Here is an 18,324-nt window from a genome sequence, read left to right as displayed (position 1 = left end):
CTATCACAACAATATACTTTAAATACAAATGTTACATTTTCAGGATTGTGAAAAGTGCTTTTTGAATGAAATACAGTTATTAAGTAATGAATCATTTGTCCATGTCCTTAGTAGAGTGACCTACAAATGTAATAGTGTACGCTTGTTCTGTGTAACAATGTTTTAACTGGACCCAAATGTATACCATTATTGTATGGCAAAACGGCATGGTGTGTGTGTGTGTGCGTGCGTGCGTGCGTGCGTGCGTGCGTGCGTGCGTGCGTGCGTGCGTGCGTGCGTGCGTGCGTGCGTGCGCTGTCACCTAAGTTAGCCGAAGTGTGTCAGTGAATGCGAATATCTATTGATTAAGAATTTTCACCCAATGGGTCAAACAGCTGAAAAGACAAAAACATGTTCCCACCAACACAAGTATTTATACCCCCCTTTAGGTGAAGTGTCCTCCTTTTCTCTAAACATGACATCTTTGTTGTTAGGCAGGAAGTTAAGTGATGTGGGTAATAAACTGTTCCTTCTCCCTTCATGTGACCACACCTGACCTCAGCCCCCATTCCTCACTAATACACAGCTATCCACCCTTATCATTAACCACAACCATGTGATTGCCTCTTCCTTTATTTAGTAACTTTCCAAGACAATGGCTCATATCCACCCTTAATTGACCCCACCATATACATTCCCCCTATATAACCATTAACTTCTGGTGTAGTAAGTATTTCAAATTATAACCCAAAAGTTCCTCCTATTTGAATAGTAATTCCATATGGTTCAACATCACATAAACTTTGAAATGACTTATAAATGATCAAAAAAATWAAACATGATTAACATTCACAGTTAATGATTATGATTAGGTTTACAACTTCAAGACKTATGGCCTCTGTTCTATAATCACACTATGCACACTCTTGTTTCCGTCTCTCTCGTCGCACAACTGATAATGGCATTTCAGCTGGAGCTTGAGACTTTCTCCATTTCCTCCTTCGGTTCTTTAGAGAGTGATAGCACAAGACTTGAAAAGCAAAAATAAACACTAAACATAAGAAGTATTAATAATATGTTAAGCTATGCATAATTACATATGCAAAGGAAAAACAAAAGTTTGATAACATGACGATTCCCACTCTCCCTTCACCTCACTCTATGCCTTCGAGATACTTTTTTGCTGTGTTCCACAAAAAATAAAGGCCCTAAAAAAACCTCCTCATGCTTTCACCCAGTCTTCCCCCRTCAGACCACAGGTTCCAAGAGGTGTTCCTAAGCCATGTCATTTTCACTTTGCTCCCCATCTCCTTCCTCCTCCATGGCCACCTGATATACATGTGCGGTGGCCTTAATCAACTTTACCTCCTCTTGAGGAAATTCAGCACTGTATATATGTTTCAATATCAATGCCCTCAGAAAATGCGATCCCAACAATGCTACCAAGGTAACCCCTGCTACTACTAACACTGCCCATGATGCATACCCTCATTTGCGCTATAGTCCAGTTCCATGCTGTTACAATAGCATCCTAGGCCATTACTACCGCTCCTTCAGTTACCGTCCCTACGGCGACTGCCGTGAGAATAGCTATTGCATGGAATCTGTCTCTTGTCTTTGTGGTTCACTGACAGATATAGGACTGACCCTTTCAGATACTCCGTACCTATCTCCCAACTCATACCCGGTTCCCTAGCCACCAACATCTCCAATGACCTCCTGAGTTCTGCTACAGTCGGCACTTGTGGATATTACTTTCCTGTACTCAGGTTAGGTAAACATCACTCATCCAAAGGCCGATCTACACCCCACCCCTTTGTGAACACCCTCGTTACAGTGTAAACTYTGTGTCCCAACTGTTGATAAGTAGCCACCTTCTGACACTTTCCATTCACCGTCACCCGGTCCCAATCTTCTGGGAGATATGTCAAGTGTTTGCTGGCTGTTAGAAATGGGGGAGAGATTATTTGTGTTGGAAGAGTATCCAACCTTACAAAACTCTGAGTCACATGTTTCTTAATCACACTCTGCAGGAGATGTGAGGCTACTAATACAGCAAACTGCCCTTCCGGTGAGATGGCCACCTGTATACAGGGATCTGTGGCTATTCTTTCAAGCGTTGTACTTTCATTGACAAACCCCTCACTGAAAGTTGACAAGAGTATCTGAAATTACAATACTGTCTCTGCTACTCTCAGCATGATGTGGGTATGTGTGACGTTCAACTTCAAAGTAGTCTACATATTGTACACAGTTAGCTGTCCTTCCTCTCCCACGAGTTATCCCCTGTAACAATATATACTATATAGAGGAGTGGTATCGTAACCCAGAGACTTTATTACCCACTTGCTTAATTATTAAGCCGCACAAATCTCTGCCCCTGTCGTATTAAATTCAGCTTTCCCAATTCCCTGTAACGCCTTGGTTTTTTGGAGTCCATAGAATGCACTGATATCGGTCCTGCCAGAATCTGCAACTAACACTCTGTAGGATTGACCCTTGACACCCTCTCATACCATTTACACTGATGGATTTCTGTCTCAGTCACTAGTCCAGGCCCTAAATGAGTCTGTAAGTATGCTTTCATCTGCATCTTCTTTCCCCTGATGCTTGACCATAAGAATAGTTTGGTTCCCATATTCACCCCTTAGGATGTTGTCCAGAGTATAATAACGCCAACAAGCTATCTTTCCCCAGGTCCGTGGATCTACTGGTGTCTAAAACTTTCCCTGACCACTTCACTCCCTTAGTTGCTGTACTTAAAGAGCATCATTGGTGAATAAAACCTCTTTCAACGCAATAGCACTTCCCCCGCACTATCCTTTGCCGCTCCATCGTCAGCAATGGTCGTGTCCACGCTATCAACCTCCCGAAATGTTTTAAGTTCTGATGGCATTCATCTGAAAGTTATCGACTGAGCTTCAGCTGATTGTGAACCCTGGTACATTATGTCCATCTGTGGCAGAAGAGACCATCTAGTTTTGTTCTTTATTACGTTCCTTCCACACGCCTGTCTGTAATAAAATGACACCTTTTTCTGAACAGCCTACGTCCAATGTACTAGTCCTGTTATCAAGTGTCTCCACCCAGATAACAACACCTTTGTAATTAGTGATCTGTCTGGTATTCATAGTGTTAGTACTGACTCTACCCCAATGCATCCTCGTGTCTTCAGATTTGGCAACCCATTCTATGCTAATTGTCAATCTATCCTTTTTACATGGTGCAATAACTAATAAAGCAATTGACACAAAAACTATGGCGGTTAAAGTAGCTCCGAGACCCAACCCAACTGCTTGCCTACAGTGGAATCCACTCTTCCTCTCTCTCTCTTTAGTTCCGCTTCCTCTACCTTGGCGGCTTCCACCTCACCAATTATGCAGCTGGATCTCGTTTCAAGTGAGAATTGTGAACCCACCGATGAGAGGCTGTGGTCTTTACCGCTGCAGGTGCTGTAAGGAGTACTGTGTGTTGTCCAGACCAACTCCGTCCCAACACCCCCACCTGGTGGATCTTGATGTACACCCGATCTCCAGGATTCAACCCGTGCTCTCCGTTATCTCCTGGCGCCTGCTTTTCATGTGCTGGGAATATACACACTGCAACGCATGGGTCATTTTCTGACAATAAGACAATATAGACTCCCATTATTGCCAGACCACTAATTTGTGACATAGAAATTACAGCACGTGGTACTCTCATCGGTCTCATAGTTACCACTTCATGTGGTGTGAGTCCTGTGGTGGCGTTAGTTGACGCCCTCATTGACATCAGTACCACGGGTAAATTCATGACCCAATCTTTCCCTTCGGTGCTCAATGTCTTGGACAATTTTTCCTTAATCGAACGATTCTGCCGATCTGTAATCCCTGCCGCTTCAGGCCTATATGACAATGAAAAGCATGGGAGATTGCCAAAGCCTTACACACCGCCTGTAGTACTTTGGAGGTGAAATGTGTCCCTTGATCGGAATCGAACGCCCTGAATATGCCCCATCTCGGTATCACTTCCCTTAACAAAGTTTGTTCTACAACATTTGCTGAAGCTGAGGAAGTTGCTGTCCATCTGGAGAGTCTGTCCACCAAATATGTTATATTATCTCTATTTAACTAGGCACAAGTCAGTTAAGAACAAATTCTTATTTTCAATGACGGTCCAGGAACAGTGGGTTAACTGCCTTGTTCAGAGGYGGAATGACAGATTTMTATTGGCCACATACACATGGTTAGCAGATGTTGTTGCAAGTGTAGCGAAATGCTTATGCTTCAAGATCCGACAGTGCAGCAGTATCTAACAGGTAATATCTAACAATTCCACAACAAAACCTAATACACACAATCTAGTGTGAAAGGCCGTACCTATTCACTGATGAAATCCTGGGCGGGACAGCATGAAATGAGACGCAGAGATGTGACTTCAACAAAAAGAAGGAAATTGTATTGTGAGTTCTTCTTTCAACTCTCCCCGGGACCATACAAACAAAGGCCAGGGTAATGGCTATCCAAACAAAACCAACAGAAAAACTAACAGTTGGTACCACACGCCAATCCAACAGCTTGAGCCGAACCTATAACAGGGAATACTACTGTCCTGGAATTCACTATGGTCTCTGGCTCATAATTACTCTCCTCCGTCTGCCCCTTCATTCAGGTCCTTAAGAGAGCACAAACAATAATCAGTCGTCAATTGGCCTCAGGGGAGCTCATCAGTAGTGGCTGTACTGCGGCCCACCTCCAGGAGRGCGCAGACGGACCACTTGATCCAGCTGATCCCTCACACACACCCCCCTCAAGCCAGACCCAGGGGGGCTCACCCCAGCCGGACCTACCAGGTCTCGGTGAGAAAGCTCATTGGCGTTACCGTGTAGTTTTCTGGGCTTGTGAACCACCTCAAATTTACAATGTGCTAGTAACAGCATGTCCCAATTTCTCCCCTCCTTATCCACTACACCTCGTTATCCGGCTATTGTTGTCCCTCTGTCCCGCCATCCACTTGAGGGGGGCGTGGTCGGTGACCAGACGGAAACTTCTCCCCAGGAGGTAGTACCTCAGATACCCTAGTGCCCATTTAATCGTCAGTGCTTCTCTCTCCACAGTAGCATAGTTTCGCTCCCTTGGGGACAGCTTACGGCTGATATACACAATGGGGTGTGCCTCCTCCCCTCCCCCTCCAACAACACGGCCCCTATCCCTGCGTCTGATGCGTCTGTGAATACAGTAAAAGACATGTTAAAGTCTGGCATCCTCAAAACAGGGTTCTAAGTTCATTAAAAGCTTTTTTGGCCCTGTCGGTCCATACCAGCCACACTGGTTCTGATTTTCGTGTCAGGTCGGTCAGTGGCATTGCTATGGTGGAATAGTTTGGTATGAAGCTCCGGTAGTATCCTGTCAGTCCCAGGAAGGYGCACACCGCCTTCTTGTTAGTGGGCCTGGGCCTCTCCCACACCAACTGGGTTTGATGAGGCCACTGCCAATAGTGTACCCCAAGTATTCGGCTTCGTTTAAGCCTAGGTGGTACTTCTTAGGATGGGCCGTAAGCCTGGCGCCTCCAGGCTCCCCAACACAGCTCATACCTTGTTTAGGTGGTCGTCCCAGTCCTCCGTGTGTATGACAACAACGTCAACATAGGTGGCTGTGTAAGCCTGATAGGCTCTAAGCAGGGTATCCATCAGTCATTGGAACGTTGCCGCCGATCCATGTCGACCAAACGGCATCCGGACATATTGGAAAAGCCCCTCCGGCGTGGCAAAGACGGACTTGTGGCGATCCTCCGGTGCTAACTGGACTTGCCAATAGCCCTTGGTTAGGTCTAAGGTGGAAATGTACTTGGCTTTCCTCAACCRCTCTATGAGCTCGTCGACGCGTGGCATGGGGTAGGCATCGAATCGGGAGATAGCATTTAGATTTAGGGCCCTGAAGTTGTTACAACACCGTGTTCACCCATCAAGTTTGGGCACCAGCACGATTGGGCTAGAACAGGCACTTGTGGACGGCTCCACCACTCCTAGTCATACCATTTCTCCCACTGCGACATGCGCCATSTATCTCCTAGCTTCGGGGATTCTATACGGCCATAAACATACTTTGGCCAAGGGGTCTGTCCTGATATGGTGCTGGATCAGTTTAGTGCTACCTGGAATGGGCGAGAAAACTCTCCTGCTATGTCTGACCAACGCCGTTAGGTCCCGTTTGTGTTGTGCCGTTAATTTGGTTCCCATGGGGACTTCCACCTGCGTCGCCTTTTCCTTCCCCTTTCCCCCGTATAATACCTGCGCCTCCCTCTCGTGGTACACCTTCAACAGGTTGACGTGACAAATCTGCACGGCTCGGCRCAGACCGGGCTGCCTAATCCAGTAGGTCACCGGGGACATCTGATCATTGTGCTAGGAGTTTGTGCTAGGAGTTTGTGTTGCGGCGTTGGCACTAACAGGAGGACCTTGTCCCCTGTTTTGAAAGTGCGGGGTTGGGCTGTCCGGTTGTAAGACCGGACAGCCTGGGCTCGCCCCATGTGTTCGTTCACCACCGGCCATATAGCGGCCACCCTATCCCGCATCAGGACTATGTGATCAATGAACAAGCGTTAGGGACATGGTTGGTTCTCCCTGGTCACTTCTGCATGGTCACCCGTACAACAACTCGACGGGGGAGAACCCGGTATAGGCTTGAGGAACTTCGCACAGGGCAAACATAAGGTGGGGCAACAGCATGTCCCAATTTCTCCCCTCCTTATCCACTACACGTCTTAACATGCTCTTGATGGTTTTATTCAGCCTCTCGCACCGTCCGTCCATCTGGGGGTAATAAAAACTAATTCTAATCTGCTGTACACTCTATAGCTTACATAGGTCTTTCATGAGCCGCGACATAAAGGGAGTGCCWTGATCTGTTAAAATAGTCGAGGGTAATCCTACTTGCGAAAACAACATGACCAGCTCCTTGGCTATTCATCTTCTGCACATCTATCACTCCAGTGTTTAATTGATAAATTGTAATTATTTTGCCACTATGGCCTATTCATTGCCTTATCTCCCTAATCTTACTACATTTGCACACACTGTATATAGACTTTTCTATTGTGTTATTGGCTGTACTTTTGTTTATCCTATGTGTAACTCTAACGCTTTGCTCTATCTTGGCCAGGTCGCAGTTGTAAATGAGAACTTGTTCTCAACTGGCCTACTTGGTTAAATAAAGGTGAAATAAAAAATAAGAATATATATATATAGATATATGCCTTTCGTCGCCATGGTGCTTAATGGAATAGCCTCGGGATATTTGGTCGCGTAGTCCACTGCTACGAGGATGTATTGGTGTCCTCGGGCTGACCGTGGCAGCGGCCCCACTAGGTCCATGGCCAACACAATGGTGTTTCTATAATGGAAGAGGTATCATGGGATTGCGAAAATGAGCCTTGGGGCAGTACATTGACACTTGTTGCATGACCTGCAATATTTGGCTACGTCTCTGGTCACCCTCGGCCAGTAGAACCGGGTGAGTACCCTCTCAGCCATTTTCTCCTGTCCTAAATGTCACCCCAGGACATGGGACCAAGTGAATTACAGTGTCTTGACCTCGGTACAACGAATAGTTCGAACTCCCCCTCCCTTCTCCTACATACCCGATATAATAGGCCATTATGTATGGCAAAATATGGGAAGCGTAACAAACCCTCATCCTGTAGCCTCTTCCCATCAATAACTGCCACTTTGGCCATAAGCCTTTGTAACCGTGTGGCTCAGTTGGTAGAGCATGGCGCTTGCAACGCCAGGGTTGTGGGTTCATTCCCCACGGGGGGACCAGGATGAATATGTATGAACTTTCCAATTTGTAAGTCGCTCTGGATAAGAGCGTCAGCTAAATGACTTAAATGTAAATGTAAATGTAACGGTTCTCTAATTCCTCCTCCTCCTCGGACGAGGAGAGGAGAGAGGGATCTGAAGACCAATGTGCAGCGAGGTATGATGACATAACTGATATTTATTGAATTACGAAACGAACAAGAAAACACTTGAAAATTACAAAATAACAAACACGACGTAGACAGACCTGAACATGGAACTTACATACAACATGAAGAACGCACGAACAGGTACACGACTACAAACAAACGCTACAGTCCCGTGTGGCACGAACATACATACAGACACAGGAGACAACCACCCACAACGAACACTGTGAAACAACCTACCTAAATATGACTCTCAATTAGAGGAACGCCAAACACCTGCCTCTAATTGAGAGCCATACCAGGCAACCCTTAAACCAACATAGAAACAGACAACACTAGAATTGCCCAAACTCACGTCTCCAACTAACACATACAACAAACTAACAGAAATAGGCAGGAACGTGACATAACCCCCCCCTTAAGGTGCGAACTCCGGGCGCACCAGCACAAAGTCTAGGAGGGTTGGGTGGGCATCTGACCACGGTGGTGGCTCAGGCTCCGGACGCTGTCCCACACCACCATAGCACTCCCCGCTTCTGTATCCCCCTCCCAATGACCACCCTCCAACTAAACCCACCTAAATGAAGGCAGCATCGGGATAAGGGGCAGCAGCTCCGGGCTGGGGGACTCTGGCAGGTCCTGGCTGAGGGACTCTGGCAGGTCCTGGCTGAGGGACGTCGCAGGTCCTGGCTGAGGGACTCTGGCAGGTCCTGGCTGGACGGCTCTGGCAGATCCTGGCTGGACGGCTCTGGCAGGTCCTGGCTGGACGGCTCTGGCTGGTCCTGGCTGGCGGCTCTGGCGGTCCTGGCTGGCGGAAGGCTCTGGCTGATCCGGTCTGGCGGAAGGCTCTGGCTGACCGGTCTGGCGGAAGGCTCTGGCTGATCCGGTCTGGCGGGAAGGCTCTGGCTGATCCGGTCTGGCGGAAGGCTCTGCTGTCCGGTCTGGCGGAAGGCTCTAGCGGCTCCTGTCTGCGGCGGCGGCTTTAGCGGCTCCTGTCTGGCGGACGGCCTGTAGGCTCATGGCAGACGGGCGGCTTTGCAGCTCATGGCAGACGGGCGCTTGCAGGCTCATGGCAGACGGGCAGTTCAGGCGCCGTTGGCAGACCGGGCAGTTCAGGCGCCGTTGGCAGACGGCAGTTCAGGCGCCGTTGGGCAGACGGGCAGTTCAGGCGCGCGTGGGCAGACGGGCAGTTCAGGGCCGCTGGGCAGACGGGCAGCTCAGGCGCCGCTGGGGCAGACGGGCACACCTGTAGGGAGGAGACGGAGAGACAGCTGGTGCGTGGGCTGCCACAGGACCCACCAGGCTGGAGAGACCTACAGGAGGCTTGATGTTAAGAGGCACCTGAAGACCGGGCTGTGGGGGAGTACTGGAGCTCTGGTGCGCAGCCTTGGCACCACTCCCCCAGGCTGGAATACTACACCAGCCCTACCCCTCCAGAGTGCAGGCACAGGTTGAACCGGGCTGTGGATGAGCACTGGAGATCTAGTGCCTACTATGCGCACTTCTCTCTTAGGCTCCACTACCACATTTGCCCGGTACGAGCGGAGCTAGGCATAGGACGCACTGCACCCTCCCAGCGCTCCGGAGACACAGCACGCAGAGCCGGCGCAGGATACCCTGGACCGAAACTGCGTACTGGAGACCAGACGCGCTGAGCAGGCACAATACGCCCCGGCTGGATGCCCACACTCACATGACACTTTCGGGCTGCTCTATAGCGCACCGGGTTATGGCACGCACTGGCGACACCGTGCGCTTAGCCGCATAACACGGTGCCTGACCAGTTGCTGACTAGTTGCTTATAATAAGCACGAGGAGTGCGCTCAGGTCTGCTACCTGGCTTAGCCACACTCCTCTCTAGCCCCCCCAAAAGAAATTCTGGGGTTGCCTCTCGTACCTGTCCCGCTGCCGTGCTGCCCCTCATATCGCCGCCGCTCAGCTTTCGCTTCCTCCAGCTCAGCTTTGGGGCGGCGATACTCCCCAGCCTGTGCCCAGGGTCCTTCTCCGTTCAAGATCTCCTCCCATGTCCATGAATCCTGGATTTCTGCGGTTGCTGTCGCTGCCCTTTTCCCCGCTGCTTGGTGTCTGTAATTTGGTGGGTGGTTCTGTAACGGTTCTCTAATTCCTCCTCCTCCTCGGACGAGGAGAGGAGAGAGGGATCTGAAGACCAATGTGCAGCGAGGTATGATGACATAACTGATATTTATTGAATTACGAAACGAACACAAAACACTTGAAAATTACAAAATAACAAACACGACGTAGACAGACACTGAAATGGAACTTACATAACAACATGAAGAACGCACGAACAGGTACACGACTACAAACAAACGCTACAGTCCCGTGTGGCACGAACATACATACAGACACAGGAGACAACCACCCACAACGAACACTGTGAAACAACCTACCTAAATATGACTCTCAATTAGAGGAACGCCAAACACCTGCCTCTAATTGAGAGCCATACCAGGCAACCCTTAAACCAACATAGAAACAGACAACATAGAATGCCCACCCAAACTCACGTCCTGACCAACTAACACATACAACAAACTAACAGAAATAGGTCAGGAACGTGACAGCCTTAGCATCTCCAGATCTCGCTGTTGAGCCGTGCCAAACTTACCCATAAGGTCTTCGGAAAGGGAAACTGCTGTAGCCGTCGGACAGGGTGGGGGGACGATCTCTGTCGCCGTCGTTGGTCTCTGTGTCAAATCATCCTGCTTCTCCTGTTTCCCTAGTAGACCGTCTAGTTGCCCCGTGTGGTTTACTTTCTTTCCCTGGAGTTTATGGCAGACAACTGGGCTATGTGCCAGGCCCATCGGTGCTGTGAGCTCCTCTTCTCTTGTCGGCACCTCTYATGCTTCTCTTTGCTTCTTTTTTTCTTTAAGCAATGGATTTCTTCGGGACACTCTTCCGTAAAGCCCAGCTCTGTGGATTGGGCGACTTAAAGTGGTCCTATGAACAGATACTCCAATCTCCSCTGTGGAGCTTCGCAGCTCCTTCAGGGTTATCTTTGGTCTCTTTGTTGCCTCTCTGATTAATGTCCTCCTTGCCTGGTCCGTGAGTTTTGGTGGGCGGCCCTCTCTTGGCAGGTTTGTTGTGGTGCCATATTCTTTCCATTGTTTTACAATGGATTTAATGGTGCTCAATGGGATGTTCAAAGTTTCAGTTTTTTTTTTATAACCCAACCCTGATCTGTACTTCTCCACAACTGTTTGGAGAGCTCCTTGGTCTTCATGGTTCCACTTGATTGGTGGTGACCCTTGCTTAGTGGTGTTGCAGACTCTGAGTTTTTTTTGTTACAAGTGTATATATACTGAGATCATGTGACACTTAGATTGCACACAGGTGGACTTTATTGAACTAATTATATGACTTCTGAAGGTAATTGGTTGCACCAGATCTTATTTAGGGGCTTCATAGCAAAGGGGGTGAATACATATGCATGCACCACTTTTCCGTTTTAATTAGTTCTTTTTTTCATTTCACTTCACCAATTTGGAATATTTTGTGTATGTCCGTCACATGAAATCCAAATAAAAATCTATTTAAATTACAGGTTGTAATACAACAAAATAGGAAAAACGCCAAGGGGGATGAATACTTTTGCAAGGCACTGTATCCCGCTTGGTGCAACGGGCCTTACAGTGGTAGTATGATACCACAACCCCTTAGTGTCTACTTGGCACCCATGTTCTAACCAGTCCCACATTTCTTTCTTGTTATTTTGCTGCTGTAAATCTTACAGACTTAGAATCCCAGCCCTGGTTTTCACAATATTTACATCTGGTTCCTTAACTTCAGCCTTAGCCGTTTCATCTGCACGGCAATTCCACATGGCTGTTTTATGATCGGTAGCAGGATTTTCTAACAGTAAAAACAGTAAAAAAAAGGGTTCCTAATCAACTAGAAAATGAACTAGAATCAACTAGAAAAATAAGTGGAGTCTAACGAGATTGAGAAGGTTCAGGAGACAATACAGACACACACAGAGACAGAGCCAGTGGCCGGGTCTTCTGAAGACCATGAGGAAGGAAATCCCTGGCCACATCTCAAAGAACACTTCAGCTTCAAGCAGAGAAGAGGAGACAGTGTAATTATGGAATGTAGCTTACCAAACATGGTGGAGGTGGTTGCCTACAAAAACTCTGGGTCAAACTTGAGGAAACATGTAATGGTACGAAAAGTAAAGTAAAAAATATATTTTAATCGCCATGAATGGCGTTTGTTGTGTAGGCTATGTAATGTAGCTAACAAAGTGTTGCTACTAGCCAGTTGCATTCAATCTATAGCATAATGCTAACGTTAGCTAGGACATCCTGTTGCTAGCTAGTTAGAAGCTAACCCTGACAAACGTCTTTACACAGCTGAAGGAACTATAAGCTGTTGTGCGTGCAACTACCGCATTGACATTATGGTGGCTAGTGGCTAGCCATTCCCATAATGTAAGTTGATGGGGGATAGCTAAAAGTGAAATTAATGAACTTGTGAAGATAAAATAAAGAAATAATTTTGAGACCTGGGATTTTTAGATTTTTATGTGCATTGTCTTTTCTTTGCTTGCTTATTACCTAGCTATATCTGGTTGGATCACCGAGTTTCGAATAATAGCCAAAAAATATATAGTCCTATTCTTTTACTTATATTTCTGGTGGTTGAAATTGAGTTGTGAAATCAACATATCGATTATGGAATTAAAGGCAGACTAAGTAAGTGGCACAGAATATGTTGTACATCTCCTTTAATTTGATTAGATTGTGCGAGCGAGGCCTACAAACCTGACTCAGATACACCACCTCTGTCAGGAGGAATGGGCCAAAATTCACCCAACTTACTGTGAGAAGCTTGTGGAAGGCTACCCGAAACATTTGACCCAAGTTAAACAATTTAAATGCAATGCTACCAAATACTAATTGAGTGTATGTAAACTTCTGAACCACTGGGAATGTGATTAAATAAATACAAGCTGAAATAAATCATTCTCTCTACTAATATTCTGACATTTAACATTCTTAAAATAAAGTGGTGATCCTAACTGACCTAAGACAGGGATTTTTACTACAATTAAATGTCAGGAATTGTGAAAAACTGAGTTTAAATGTATTTGGCTAAGGTGTATGTAAACTGGTGTAACTGAGTCAGGTTTGTAGACCTCCTTGCTAGCACACACTTTTTCAGTTCTCCCCACAAATCTTCCATAGGATTGAGGTCAGGGCTTTGTGATGGCCACTCCAATACCTTGACTTTGTTGTCCTTAAGCCATTTTGCCACAACTTTGGAAGTATGCTTGGGGTCATTGTCCATTTGGAAGACCCATTTGCAACCAAGCTTTAACTTCCTGACTGATGTCTTGAGATGTGGTTTCAATATATCCACATAATTTTCCATCCTCATGATGCCATCTATTTTGTGAAGTGCACCAGTCCCTCCTGCAGCAAAGCACCCCCACAACATGATGCTGCCACCCCTTCGACTTGCAACCCTCCCCCTTTTTCCTCCAAACATAACGATGGTCATTATGGCCAAACATTTTTATTTTTATTTTTGTTTCATCAGACCAGAGGACATTTCTCCAAAAAGTACAATCCTTCTCCCCATGTGCAGTTGCAAACCGTAGTCTGGCTTTTTTATGGTGATTTTGGAGCAGTGGCTTCTTCCTTGCTGAGCGGCCTTTCAGGTTATTTAGATATAAGACTCGTTTTACTGTGGTTATAGATACTTTTGTACCTGTTTACTTGTTCTGGGATTGATTTGCACTTTTCGCACCAAAGTATATTCATCTTTAGGAGACAGAACGCCTCTCCGTCCTGAGCAGTATGACGGCTGCGTGGGCCTATGGTGTTTATACTTGCATACTATTGTTTGTACAAATAAACGTGGTACCTTCAGGCGTTTGGAAATTGTTCCCAAGAATGAACCAGAATTGTGGAGGTCTACAATTTTTTTTCTGAGGTCTTGGCTGATTTATTTTTATTTTCCCATGATGTCAAGCAGAGAGGCACTGAGTTTGAAGGTAGGCCTTGAAATACATCCACAGGTACACCTCCAACTGACTCAAATGATGTCAATTCGCCTATCAGAAGCTTCTAAAGCCATGACATAATTTTCTGGAATTTTCCAAGCTGTTTAAAGGCACAGTCAACTTAGTGTATGTAAACTTCTAATCCACTGGAATTGTGATACGGTGAATTATAAGTGAAATTATCTGTCTGTAAACAATTGTTGGAAAAATTACTTGTGTCATGCACAAAGTAGATGTCCTAACCGACTTGCCAAACTATAGTTTGATAACAAGAAATTAGTGGAGTGGTTGAAAAACTTGTTTTAATGACCTAAGTGTATGTAAACTTCCGACTTCAACTGTAGCTAGCTAGCTAAACAATGAACCAGCATAATCTCAAATCATACTACTACCAATACAAACATTTTCATAGCTGTAGTATGAATCTGCAGGTAGCTAACAAACTAGGTTAAACTATAACTAGCAATGCAAATGGTTTTCTGATTCGAATAATATTACTACACAGATCATGCATGTAATGTTAGCCAGCAAGCTACCGTTCACTAGCTAGCGAACAGTAAGCTACATTAACTTGCAATGAAAATGAATGTCTAACAAAATTAGAAACTTATATCTGAAAATGTAGCTAGATTTACCCCTTATACATGGATGAACGCTTCACGGCAGACTGGGACCATTTACCTCTGTTTTGTTTGTAGCTACATCTTGTTTGGCCAGCGTTGTGTCAAGTCACTCCAATTCACACTGACCGTGGCGTGTGCAGAAAGTAGCTCATCACAACTTTTTCCGCCTGCTAAAAATTCAGGGCATCAATGTTGTTGAGAAAAGTATCAACACGTTTGTATTTCTCGTTGGCTATCATATATCTTTCAAAAACACCACGGTAGAAAGGACTATCAATACATACTGAGCAGCTCACGTTATAGACATCAGCATGCTACTTGGCAGACCAATCCAAACTCATCTTCTGGGATAACAAGTTTGTTATCAAGGCACATCGAAAATGGCACAGACAGAGAGGGCTGCCGTGCTTCTAGCTCTTAGGAAACTTAGCAGTATTTCGTTTTTTCATGTGTTATTTCTTACATTATTAGCCCAGAACTTTTTTGTGTTATTAAATACAGCCGGGAAGAACTATTGGATATCAGAGCGGCGGTAACTCACCAGCACTACCAGCATTATGTCCAGGAATGCAACTTTCCCGAATCTGATCCTTTGTTCGTACCCCCCAGGGCAATTGCACTAATTCCAGAGGCCTGAACCAAATTTACTCGGAGTAGTCTTCTAGTCCGACGTAGGAGGTGCGCACACCACCCACCGCTTCCGAGTATATTACTCACTAATGTTTCTGGATARTAAAGTTGACGAGCTCAAGGCAAGGATTTCTTTCCAGAGAGACATCAGGGCTTGTAACATACTCAGTTTCACGGAAACATGGCTCTCTCGGGATATACTGTTTGTCCAGCCAGTTGGGTTCTTAGTTCATCACACAGACAGGACTAAATATGTTTTATGATTAACAACTCATGGTGTGATTGTGATAACATACAAGAACTCAAGTCCTTTTGTTCACCCAACCTAGAATACATCACAATCAAATGCCAACGTATTACTTCCCAAGACAATTCTCTTCGGTTATAGTCACAGGCTTGTATATCTCTCCTCAAGCCGATACCACGACGGCCCTCAAAGAACTTCACTGGACTTTATACAAACTGGAAACCACATATCCTGAGGTCGCTTTTATTGTAGCTGGGGATGTTAACAAAGTAAATTTGAGGAAAAGAATGAAAGTCCTCGCAGACTGGGATATGTTCCGGGTAGCCTCCGAGAATAATATTGACGTATATACTGATATGGTGACTGAGTTTATCAGGAAGTGTATAGGAGATGTTGTACCCACTGTGACTATTAAAAATCTACCCTAACCATACACCGTGGATAGATGGCAGCATTCGAGTTAAACTGAAAGCACAAACCATCGCATTTAACCATTGCAAGATGACTGGGAATATAGACGAATAAAAACAGTGTAGTTATTCCCTCCATAAGATAATCAAACAGGCAAAACGTCAGTATAGAGACAAAGTGGAGTCGCAATTCAACGGCTCAGACACGAGACGTATGTGGCAAGGTCTACAGACAATCACGGACTACAAAGGGAAAACCAGCCATGTCGCAGACACTGACGTCTTGCTTCCAGACAAGCTAAACACCTTCTTCGCTCTCTTTGAGGATAACACAGTGACACCATCGCGGCCGGCTACCAAGGCCTGTGGGCTCTTCTTCTCCTTGGCCGATGTGAGTAAGACATTTAAATGTGTTAACCCTCGCAAGGCTGCCGAACCAGACGGTATCCCTAGCCGCGTTTCCTGTACCCAGGAAAGCAAAGGTAACTGAACTAAATGAGTATCGCCCGTAGCACTCACTTCTGTCATTATGTAGTGCTTTGAGAGACTAGTCAAGGATCATATCATATCACGTCTACCTTACCTGACACCCTAGACCCACTTCAATTTGCTTATTGCCCCAATAGATCCACAGATGATGCAATCGCCATCGCACTGCACACTGCCCTATCCCATCTGGACAAGAGGAATACCTATTTAAGAATGCTGTTCATTGACTATAGCTCAGCATTCAACACCATAGTACCCTCCAAGCTCATCATTAAGGTTGAGGCCCTGGGTCTCAACCCCGCCCTGTGCAACTGGGTCCTGGACTTCCTGATGGGCCGCCCCCCAGGTGGTGAAGGTAGGAAAAAACACCTCCACTTTGCTGATACTCAACACTGGGGCCTCACAAGGATGCGTGCTCAGCCCCCTCCTGTACTCCCTGTTCACCCATGACTGCGTTGCCTCGAATCCCTCGTTCACTTTTCGGTATCATGGATCAGGAGACAGACACAGGCATGCGTAATAGTTATTTMTATTTAGCCCAAATTACGGCGTGACTGCGTAAGGGCACGGGGATGAAGACCAAATAAACACATAAAGAGTTTTTACTATTTTGTTGCATTACAACCTGTAATATAAATATATTTTTATTTGGATTTCATGTGATGGACATACACAAAAAAAGTTAAATGAAAAAAATAACTTGCTTCAAAACATTCAAAAAAATATTTTTGTGCAAAATTGGTGTGTGCATATCTATTCACCCCATGCCTCCAACTCAATCATCAAGACGACACTACAGTTGTAGTTCTGATTACCAACAATGACGAGACAGCGAACAGGGAGGAGGTGAGAACCCTGGGAGTGTGGTGACAGTAAAATAACCTCTCGCCCATCATCAACAAAACAAAGGAGTTGATCGTGGACTTCAGGAAACAGCAGATGGAGCACCCCCCCTATCCACATCGACGGGATCGCAGTGGAGAAGGTGGAAAGCTTCAAGTTCCTCGGCGTACATATCACTGACAAACTGAAATGGTCCACCCACACAGACAGTGTGGTGAAGAAGGCGCAACAGCGCCTCTTCAACCTCAGGAGGCTGAAGAAATTTGGCTTGGCACCTAAAACCATCACAACCTTTTACAGAGCATCCTGTCGTGCTGTATCACCATCTGGTATGGCAACTGCACCGCCCRCAACCACAAAGCTCTCCAGAGGGTGGTGCGGTCTGCCCAATGCATCACCGGGGGCAAACTACCTGCCCTCCAKGACACCTACAGCACCCGATGCCACAGAAAGGCTAAAAAGATCATCAAGGACAACAACCCGCTATCATCCTTTTCATTAGGAGGGACATCTACTGTGTATCGCTAAAATAATGATTATGATCACATTTCCTCAATTTAAAAAGTAGGCCTATGGGGACACCTACACATTTGGCAGCCAAGAACGAGTGATCCAGTGAAGCCTTTCATCATCTAGACATGATGTTGTTCACAAATTATATTGTGCTTCGTGGAGGTCAAGCAATTTCTTTCCGCCAAGAGTCGATCACAATCTAGTCCATTTGTGGCCGCAACTAAACCTTGTTTCAAAGGTATCAAGAAATAATCTTATTTGTAGGCATAGCAATCACACATATAAGTCGCAAATGACAGGTCCAATATGCCCCCTATGGTGAATGAGAGGCTTGTAGAATCATAATTATTTCTAGTTTTTAGTTCATTGTAGCTGGTAGGGGGTCCTGCGTGCTCTGGGCATGAGTCAAAAGATTTGTTGTTTTGACTGAATGAGTTGAAAAWATCAGAATCAGTCAAAAGAGTCGAACTTCCTACCATTAGCTCATACAAACCCTGTATTACAAATTCCCTGCCGGTGACTGTTATTAGCACCTCACAACCCTGAGCTGCACACTAAACTCCGCATCCCCAACAGCTGGAGACTGAGAGTCTAGGGGGTACCATAAACCTG

The sequence above is a fragment of the Salvelinus sp. IW2-2015 genome, unplaced genomic scaffold (assembly GCF_002910315.2).
Source record: "Salvelinus sp. IW2-2015 unplaced genomic scaffold, ASM291031v2 Un_scaffold190, whole genome shotgun sequence".
Lineage (NCBI taxonomy): Eukaryota > Metazoa > Chordata > Actinopteri > Salmoniformes > Salmonidae > Salvelinus > Salvelinus sp. IW2-2015.
Note: the sequence above shows the minus strand (reverse complement) of the source record.